The sequence below is a fragment of the Citrus sinensis genome, chromosome 5, assembly GCF_022201045.2.
Source record: "Citrus sinensis cultivar Valencia sweet orange chromosome 5, DVS_A1.0, whole genome shotgun sequence".
Classification (NCBI taxonomy): domain Eukaryota; kingdom Viridiplantae; phylum Streptophyta; class Magnoliopsida; order Sapindales; family Rutaceae; genus Citrus; species Citrus sinensis.
In genome coordinates, this window is record NC_068560.1 from 18,168,791 (window position 1) to 18,179,044 (window position 10,254).

Sequence of the window (10,254 nt, forward strand, 5' to 3'; positions counted from 1 at the left end):
TATATGTGAAGGTTTTAAAGGCTATTGCAACACAAAGGAAGAAACATGTGCTTGCGAGGGAGGAAAGTTTGCAGAAAAATTCTCTCCTGGTCATCACTCCAAAAGTGACAACAATTAATATGAATTTGATGAAAATATGTTGAACATCAACATGCCTTAATAAAGAATTATTAATTCCAAAATTTGCATTAAACTTTTTTTTTTATATATATTTGGTTGATTTTTGCATTTCACTTTTTGATTGAGTAAAAAGATATTGGGAGAGAGTTATCCAATTGTAGTTTTACCCTATTAATATAGTAAATAGTAGTAGTGATTTTTTTTTAAAAAAATAATATAAAATTTCATTTAAATATTAAGAAATAATTTACGTTGATTCATCAATATGATTGGTCTCTTGACTGCGGTATTTTTACTTTCCATCTCTCTCTTCTTCTTTTGTTTTAAAAAAAAATCTTGCCACGTACTATTTCACAAGGAACTTTGTGATATGAGGGTCAAAATGCTAAAAATAATTTTATTTTACTATATATTTTGGATTATCGTACTTGTATATATTAGGCACTATAATTTTTTTATGAAGCATATCAGCATATCTTCATATGATATAAATATTAAATTTTATTAATGATAACTATTGACACTATACCCACATAAATTTTCAAATGTAAACCAGAGTTTGGAAAATTTGTCTTTTCCTCAACTTAACAAATATATACAATTAATCTGTTCACAAAAGCATTCCTTAAATATTAAAATCAACCATCCCTCCATAAAAACTTCACCGTAAAAAAAAAAGTTATTTTCTCCCCTTCTAAAATCTTAAATTAGTTTGAGAATAATCCATGAACTATATATAAATGCTTAGAGATTTCTCCTGCAAATTAGTAAAAAAAAATGCATTTGAAATGAGGATTTGTTAGGTGAATAGAGATTATATGGCGTGTAACAAGTTTTTTAAAGAATTAAATTCACATGAAGGTTTACTTCATTACTTGTGAAAATGGGTATTTATGTAATTTTCAATAAAATGGGATTTATGAAGACTTTGAGCGGTGTCAAATACTATTGCTATTCCTATTAATTGGGCTAACCAGCACCCAAGGTCTGTCTTTTGGAGTCACTTAATTTTCAATTACTCCTTACCACTTGTAGGGGTGTCAAAAAAGCCCGCCCGGACCGGACCCGGCCCGGACCCGGCCAATCCGGTCCGGGCAAAACCCGGACCGCATGCATATAAAAACCGGATCCGGGTTTGAAATTCTCAAACCCGGACATTTCCGGGCCCGGGTCCGGGTTCAACACAAAAAACCCGGAACCCAGACCGGACCCGGTTTTTTAATAAATTTAACAAATAAATATATTATATATAAATATATAATTATGAATTTATGATATGTTGGATGTTATTTAAATTTATTGTGTGATTATTGTGTTGTTGAATTTAATTAATTTATTTTATATATATATTGAATGAGTTTAAGTTAGAAATTAGATGAATTTAGGTATTAGAAAGTAGATTGAAATAATTTTTATTTATCATTTGTGCAAATTTTGCATTGTTAATGTGTTATATATTTGTATTTGACTATTTTCTTTTTTAAAGTTTGAGATTGAATGAGTTTATTTGATTATTTTCTTTTTTAAAATTTGCATTGTTAGAGAAATGAAAAAAAAAAATTGAAGAAAAAAATTGAAAAAAAAATTGAAGTTATCACATGCGGGTTTAAAAAGCCCGGATCAAAACCCGGACCCGGAAGGTGCCGGGCTCAAGCCCGGACCGCACCCGGAAAAACCGGGTTTTAACCCGGGTCCGGGCTTGCATTTCTCTCATCCGGTCCGGTCCCGGGCAACACCAAAACCCGGACCGGACCCGGATTTTGCCAAGCCTAACCACTTGCCTAACTTTCATCAACTTTCAACCCATTTCAAAATTCGTCAAACCACCTTCCATTTTCAGCCCTGTTAGTCTGAAACTCATTTCAGACTGAACTAAGAAACCGGAAAATCACCTTCCCAGCCGGTCCTCAGAAAAACGACGTGGCCAATTCACTTGCCATTGATTTATTTATTTTATTTTAAAGTCGGAATGGACTGTTTCAAGTTACTAAACTGACCTTAATTTATTACTGTCATAATAATAATAATAACAGCAGCAGCAGTAGCAGCAATAGCAACAACAACAACAATAATAATAATTATCAGCAATAAATTTGTTATGATGATAATGATGACGATGATGGTAATATAAGGAATGATAAAATGAGAATTTCTAAATTTGAATGGAAATAATATGGTCGATTTAGGAATTGAGAAAACGTCCATGGGAATTGAAACTCTAGTGTAATATTGTCAGTTTTTATTTCATAATTACAAGTTTTTTTTTCATAGTTGCGGCTTAGAATCTATAATACCTTGATATCAAACAGGCCTTAATTCAAATTGATGATTGATTCTAGGTTTCAATACTCAATAATTGTATGTAAAAATTACTAACCTCGATCAGTGCTTGTTATCATATACATTTCAAATTTTTTATTCAGTAAAATACTTATATTGAATCAATTATTTGACAATTGAGGTTATATATTAAACTTAACCTCTAAGGGCATTGTAGAGTGGGTTTCAAGCTGTTTCATTTGGTTGAATTATGAAGGAGGTATGGAGATTAAAAAATAAATTAGGACTTTATCCATCGCTTACCATTTTCCCCCCCTCAAAAAGGAGTATATCATGAAATTAATTGCTGACTTCCAATTAAATAAATCAACAAAATCAATGACATCTCCAGATCTCCAATCATGTATAGCCGCTCTCGAAATGTTTGAATGCATATACTTGGTAGAAGGATATGTTAACACATACCATATATTTCATCAATGCATATCTTTTAAATGAAAAAGCAAATCTTTAGGATATGAATAACGAATTAAAGATTAATAACATACCATATATTTCTAGATAGTTATAACCATGATTAAAACTATAAGTACCAACCACCTCATGCCATATATATATAGTTGTATCTCTTTCTTAATCCACCAACCTAAAAAAAAAAATGGAGAAAACTTATCAGCTTAAATTGGCTTGCTTGGTTGTTCTTCTCTTAGTTGCTTCTTCTGGTATATATTTTAATCTCCTTTTCTTTATCTTAATTATTTTATTTTATTTTATCTTATCCCAAATGCTTCTTGCTAACAATTACAATAACAATATTAATTTAATTTACTATACATTATTGTGTTCTTTTGAACAAATTGAAAAGCTCATCTTTAATTTAGTCCTCAGAACTCATGAAATCAAAACAAATTTAATTTATTTAGGTTTATCCAAAGCTTGCGAACACGACGAGGACTGCAAAGATATATGTGAAGGTTTTAAAGGCTATTGCAACAAAAAGGAAGGAAAATGTGTTTGCGAGGGAGGAAAGTTTGCAGAAGAATTCTCTCTTGGTCATCACTCCAAAAGTGACAACAATTAATATGAATTTGATGAAAATATGTTGAACATCAACATGCCTTAATAAAGAATTATTAATTCCAAAATTTGCATTAAACTTTTTTATATATATATATTTGGTTGATTTTTGCATTTCACTTTTTGATTGAGTAAAAAAATATTGGGAGAGAGTTATCCAATTGTAGTTTTACCCTATTAATATAGTAAATAGTAGTAGTGATTTTTTTAAAAAAATATTTTTAAATATTAAAAAATAATTTACGTTGATTCATCAATATGATTGGTCTCTTGACTGCTGTATTTTTGCTTTCCACCTCTCTCTTCTTCTTTTTTTTTTTTAAAAAAAAAAATCTTGCCACCTACTATTTCACAAGGACCTTTGTGATATGGGAGTCAAAACGCTAAAAATAATTTTATTTTACTATATATTTTGAATTATCGTACTTGTATATATTAGGCACTATAACTTTTTTATGAAGCACATAAGCATATCTTCATATGATATAAATATTAAATTTTATTAATGATAACTCTTGACACTATACACACAAATTTTCAAATATAAACCAGAGTCTGGAAAATGTGTCTTTTCTTCAACTTAACAAATATATACAATTAATCTTTTCACAAAAGCATTCCTTAAATGTTAAAATCAACCATCCCTCCATAAAAACTTCACCATAAAAAAAAAAAGTTATTTTCTCCCCTCCTAAAATCTTAAATTAGTTTGAGAATAATCCATGAACTATATATAAATGCTTAGAGATTTCTCCTATAAATTGGTAAAAAAAAAATTTAAATGCATTTGAAATTAGGATTTGCTAGGTGAATGGAGATTATATGGTGTGTAACAAGTTTTTTAAAGAATTAAATTCGCATGAAGGTTTACTTGTGTTTGTAAATGGGTATTTATGTAATTTTCAATAGAATGGGATTTATGAAGACTTTGAGCGGTGCAAAATACTACCATTCCTATTATTTGGGCTAACAAGCACACAAGGTTTGCCTTTTGGAGTCGCTTAATTTTCAATTACTCTTTCCCACTTGCCTAGCTGTCCTCCACTTCCAGCCCTTTTCAAATTCGTCCAACCACTTTCCATTTTCAGCTCTGTTACTCATTTCAGACTGAACTAAGAAACCGGATAATCGCCCTCCCAGCCGGTCCTCAAATAAGCCACGAGGGCAATTCACTTGCCTAACTTTCATCCACTTTTAGCCCATTTCCAATTCGTCAGTCGCGGTTCACACTTCACCATCTGAAGTTAGGGATGACAATGGATTGGATCTGACCCAAGATTCACATGATTTAAATTCAATCGGATCGAATTTGGGTCGGTTTAAAAAAAATTTAGATCAAATTTGGATATCGATGTGCGGATCTAATATGGATCTGGAGGAGGTCTGGATCTATCTTAATATCTAAATCTATATCTATATCCACCCATCTTTTTATTTTATTTTATTTTAAAAGTTTCTTAACAATTGTGAAATTTTAATGATAATACATTTTAGTCATAGCATATTAGTGGTATTTACCATGCATTTAAACTCTTAAAACTTAAATGTTAGTTTTGTAAATTTAAAGGTCAGCTAGCTCCAAAACATGTACATGCAATATACAAATTGTAAGCTAAGTAATACAACCTAGCAATTTATTTTATTACATTGGCCAAATAATTCTTAAGGAATATAGTTATTCATATATTTAATCAAATATGGTCATAATAAAAATAATAAAGCACTGAATATAAATCTTATTTAATTTATATGTTATTATCTAATATTGTAAGAATGAGGGTGAGTGTGTCGTAGATATTAGAATGATGAAGGAGACAATAGGATATTAAATTGGTCTTACTCCTGTAATTACTTTGGAAGGATATTTTATTATATTTTTTATTTGTTGTTTTGGTGTAAAAGTATAAGATACAATATTTATTATTTTTTTGAGAAAATTATATAGTTTGTTTGTTATCAATACACTTTAGCCTTCAATTTTCATTCTAAAAATTTATTACTTTTTTATTGCTGAGTTTTAGAATTCATGACGGATTTAGAGCATATTTGGATTTTAATTTTTTTCGGATTTGGAGCAGATATAGATATTCATTTCTTTTTTAGATCTGGACATGGAGCAAAAAATATGGATTCATAACGGATCTAAAGCAGATACGGATCTTGATTTTTATTATGGATCTAGATCTGGAGCATAGTAGATCCAACCCATATCTACCACATTGCCATCCCTATCTAAAGTTGCTGCCTTAAGATGAAGCAGGCCCTCCGCTTTGTCTTAATATATATATATATATATATATATATATATATATATATATATTTTAATCTCCCGTTTTATCAATTCAGTACAAGCATCTGTTGTTTCGAAACCCTTCTCTGTCCACTCCTCCGACATTCCACCGTTCCGAGTAAAATTCCTCTTTCGCTCCTCTCCCCTATTTGGAAGTTGAGAAAATGTAGCGTGATTTTTTCTTTTTTAAATTTTCTTTTCTTTTCTTCTATCTGTTGATGTTGCTAGATCGGGGATATGTGGAGCTCTCCACGTAGCAGATCCTCTGAACGCTTCAGTTTCCACATTAAAAAAAGTTACAGTGTGCCTTTATATCTTTTTTTATACCCTTTTGATGTAAAAACGTAAGACATACATATTAGAACTTTCAATATATCAGTGAAACTCAATCTATATAGCAATATTTTAGAACAGCAAGGACGACAATGCGATTAAATAGCTTAATCAGATCTCCCGCCACTAGATGAATATATCCCCATTATTCACAAACAAAACAAGCTGAAAAAGAAGCAAATATACAAGAAAGAGAGGAATAGAGAGATGTAATCAAGGAAACTTCTCTACATTGGTGAGTTCTTCAAGAAAATCAGTAAGTGGTTTCACATATTGTAACAGGCTGGTAAGGCCATTCTTATCAAATGAATGAATCCCTGCACCAGTCAAGTCAATGGCAGTAATTTTGAAGCCACCTTCTTCTACAAGTGCTATAGTTTTATACCAACTCCAAGCACCAAAGCCTCCTCCGCACGTGGACAAGGACAAAATGGTTGGTTTCTAGATCATGGAGCTTCTCATCCTGTCAAGGACAAAAACAGTTACAGAATTCAGCTATATACAAAAGCATCTCTAAATGATGAATTAGACAATTTATGATTCTTAAGCCTATGTGTATGGTCTCCACAAACCATCAATTCGCAAAGTTTTATTCAATTTCCATCACGGATCAGGAGGTTACTCCAAAAAATGGTTTTATTCCCCCCTCTTGTTACCAAAATTGTTCCTCTGGCATCAGTAGCCACCAGAGAAATTGAAGGACAACATTTGTCCATGAGGTTCCTAAAAACGCAACTTTTGCACAGTAAAATTAAAACGGACGGCGGAAGCTCTAGAAACCTCGGATCGGCTTCATTCAAAAACGAAAATCAAGAGGAAAGATTGAAGTTTCATTACCTCACTTACAGTTTTGAAAACGACTTCGTGAGGTAGGAGAAAATGACTGAAAAAAGCAAGCTACGAACACTGTCCAGAAAATACAGCTCTGCACGAACAGCTTCTGTTTTGCCACGATCTGAGATCCTTAAAGCACCCCAATTGTGATGCCTCTAATTAGTCCACACTTAGAAATGTTCTAGGAGTTCAGAGGATTTGGAATCTCGAAATTTCGTTTAGAAATGAGAGAGATAATTAAGAAACATGAATGCTAGTTCATGATGATTCATTCCACCAAATAAAGCACCATTATGTCTAATAATGGCACCAAACATTATCATGTGTTAGACCCACCCACTTAGCTATTATTTATTGAAAGTGATCTTATCACTTAAATAAATCATTTAAAACAATAAATAAATAGCTAAATTAATTAATTTCGTAATTAATTAATTAACCCCATTTTGATCAAATCAAATGGTTAAATGTGGGCTCATTTTGTGACATGTTCTAATGCTTTCTCTTAATCCATATTAGATCCAATAAAAGCCCAAAATTCTAAACCCAAAATTGGTCTAGAAGTCCATAATCATATATGAACCGGGACATGTCCAAAATGGTCATTTTACGTGCTCGATATTGCATAATGTTTAATGGAGGATTTATGAAATTTATTTTGTTCCTTAAACTATTTATGGAACATCTAAATTTCTATCTTAAATCATATTTAAGATATATTTATATATATATTCATTCTCAATGAATTATAATATAAATATTGATTTTCCTAAAATTAGGAAATTTAACTTCTCATTTTCTAGTAACTCCTTTTTCATTTCTATTTAGTGTGTGACCTTTTAGGTTCTTAGTTATAAGGTAGTAGAACTATTTTAATGATAACTTTTTATTCATTAAATGATGCTAAAATCTTTAGTCATCAATTAGAACTTTTCTAATGACCTTAAGATGCATTGCTAATACGCTTTACCAATATTGATCTTAAGGTTTCTACAAGTCATGAGTGACACCTAGCAGTATATCACAACCATCCAAATAACAAGAATTGTTGGATCTATAGAACCTATTCCATTGTATCTCTATGTCTTGGTCTCTTCATCATCCATGTCCAGAGAAAAGAACGGCTTATGGTTTATTATGTTAAGCAGTTATGCTTTATCTCAAAATAAATCTAAATGAACTTGACATGAAAATATAATTTGAACTCCTTCAAATATATTTCACCTTGGCCAAGGATTTCTCATGCCAATTCATATTATCTCATAGGGACATCCTTTTTGTATATTACAAAGTGATGAATTCCATATTGGCCATACACTTGTCTTCATACATAGCCAACCATGACAGCTATTGCTAGATCTCTTCCGTGATTAGGAATCAATCATTATGCTTTCACATATCAGAGATGTCTATGTATAAGACATCTGTTATGCCTCAGGTCTAAAGACCATTACTAAACATAGTGTCTAATACAATGTATAATAAGCCATTAACACTCAAAAACCATATGGCTTACTATATTTGGTCAAGTTCAGTAAACTTGTTCTCTCAACAAGTACCTATGTGTTTGACTTGACATCTCATGTCAATGATATGAAACTCACCATCCATTTTAGTATCACATACCATAAGGAGTCATAACACATACTAGTGTTTATAGGAATTTATAATGTCCAATTATAAATCCACCACTAGGAACTATTTTAGAAGTATAGTACAAAGGATGCACGTTTCATATTCTCGACAAACTCGAGAATGTGTTCCTTAACTATTTTACTTCTTGGACTATATTCATTAAATTAATTTATGAATATTGATAACTTTGCCATTTTATAAATATCAAAATGCTATTCAAATACAATAATACCCTAAACAAACAAACACCATTTGATTGGCCTTTAGGGCATATTACGAACAGAAATAATCTCATCAACTGCAACATATAAAAAGCGGTATGGGACCAAAATTTCAATCACTAAATTTGGTCAATTTACTTAATATTAATTACATAAAATAAAGAATTCAGCAACGGAAACGAAAGATCCCAAGGCTAATTTTCTCTGTTAGCAGCAAACACTTTAACCACATAGAAGTTAATAAAGAAACAAAACATCAATAATTACTAACTACCTTTACTCTTTTAGCACTCTATAAGCAATCAAATATAAGGCAAGTAGTAAAGGTCAAAAAACTAATTAACGAATACTCTTGAAATCCTAAACCTAAAACTTAACTTCCTCATGCCGTAGTCAGCCTAATCATATACATATGCAACAGAACACAACGCCAAAAATCAATCAAACATTTATGATTCATTATTTACCAAACTATTTATTTGAAGAAACCAAGTGCGGAAGAAACAATTATTTACCACCATAAGCAATGGGTTACAACTACCTCCAAAATAGAAGTTTTCTTGAGTGGAGCCTTCCAAGTACAACTCTTCAGTGGCATAGCGCTTGGGCAAAGAGAAGAAATCCATGGCTGGGTAAAAGTAAGAGGCAATACTTTAATTAGGAAAAAATTGGAGATGGAAACTTTACTTCCAGTAGTGCGCGGCTCATTAAATAAAGCACTCAAAAATAAAAGTCTCCCGATAAGTCGTGTTGGCTCTTATATTGTCATTATATATATATATATATATATTGTTAATATTAACCGACATGCTACTTTAGTAATTTTTTAATTTATAGAAATCTCCCCATCATGTTTATATAGCCAATTAAGTGTTGTGTTCGATCAATATTGAATAATACACTTTCAACTTAATAATTCATTTTTTTTAAGTATTAGTTTAAATACTTTTCAGTAACAATTTGGTGAAGATCTTTTGGATCCATTAATAAATTATACTTACTACTAAAATTGAATTAATCCAATTTACCAAGTTGCTGATAATAGCTTAGTCAATATTTATATCATGCCACTTACCCAGTAAGTAATTAATGTTATTTAGTAGTCTAATAAAACTGATGTAATTAGTAATGGAGCAATTTTCATTATCCATTCATTTAATTTTCTCTTGGTAGTAGTTAATGATACTATAATGAAAGAGTAGGACTTTTGGCACCCCTATAAACACCTCTTAAAACCCCTTTAATTATTTTACAATTTTAACTTTTATTAAAATTATATAATAAGACAATTTCTAATTAAACCTCCACTCAAAAGTTAAATAATTTTTTCATTTCAGAAATTAAAAAGGTTGCTTTTTCTTTTAGTTTTCGGGTGAAAAATTTACCACTGATGGCTACAATGGATAGAATGAAAACCAATTATATTTTTTCCTTTAAATGGAAGATACCTTGTTGCTGAAATGA

The 10,254-nt window shown here is 30.8% G+C and overlaps 1 long non-coding RNA gene across 1 annotated transcript; it reads right to left on the reverse strand.

Moving 5' to 3' along the window:
• Positions 1–6,170: 6,170 nt before the first annotated feature.
• Positions 6,171–7,766, reverse strand: LOC112497707 (uncharacterized). The gene is made up of 2 exons (XR_003064622.2): positions 6,938–7,766; positions 6,171–6,563 (listed from the first exon to the last, which is right to left on the reverse strand). It is a non-coding gene; the product is annotated as an uncharacterized LOC112497707 (long non-coding RNA).
• Positions 7,767–10,254: the final 2,488 nt, after the last annotated feature.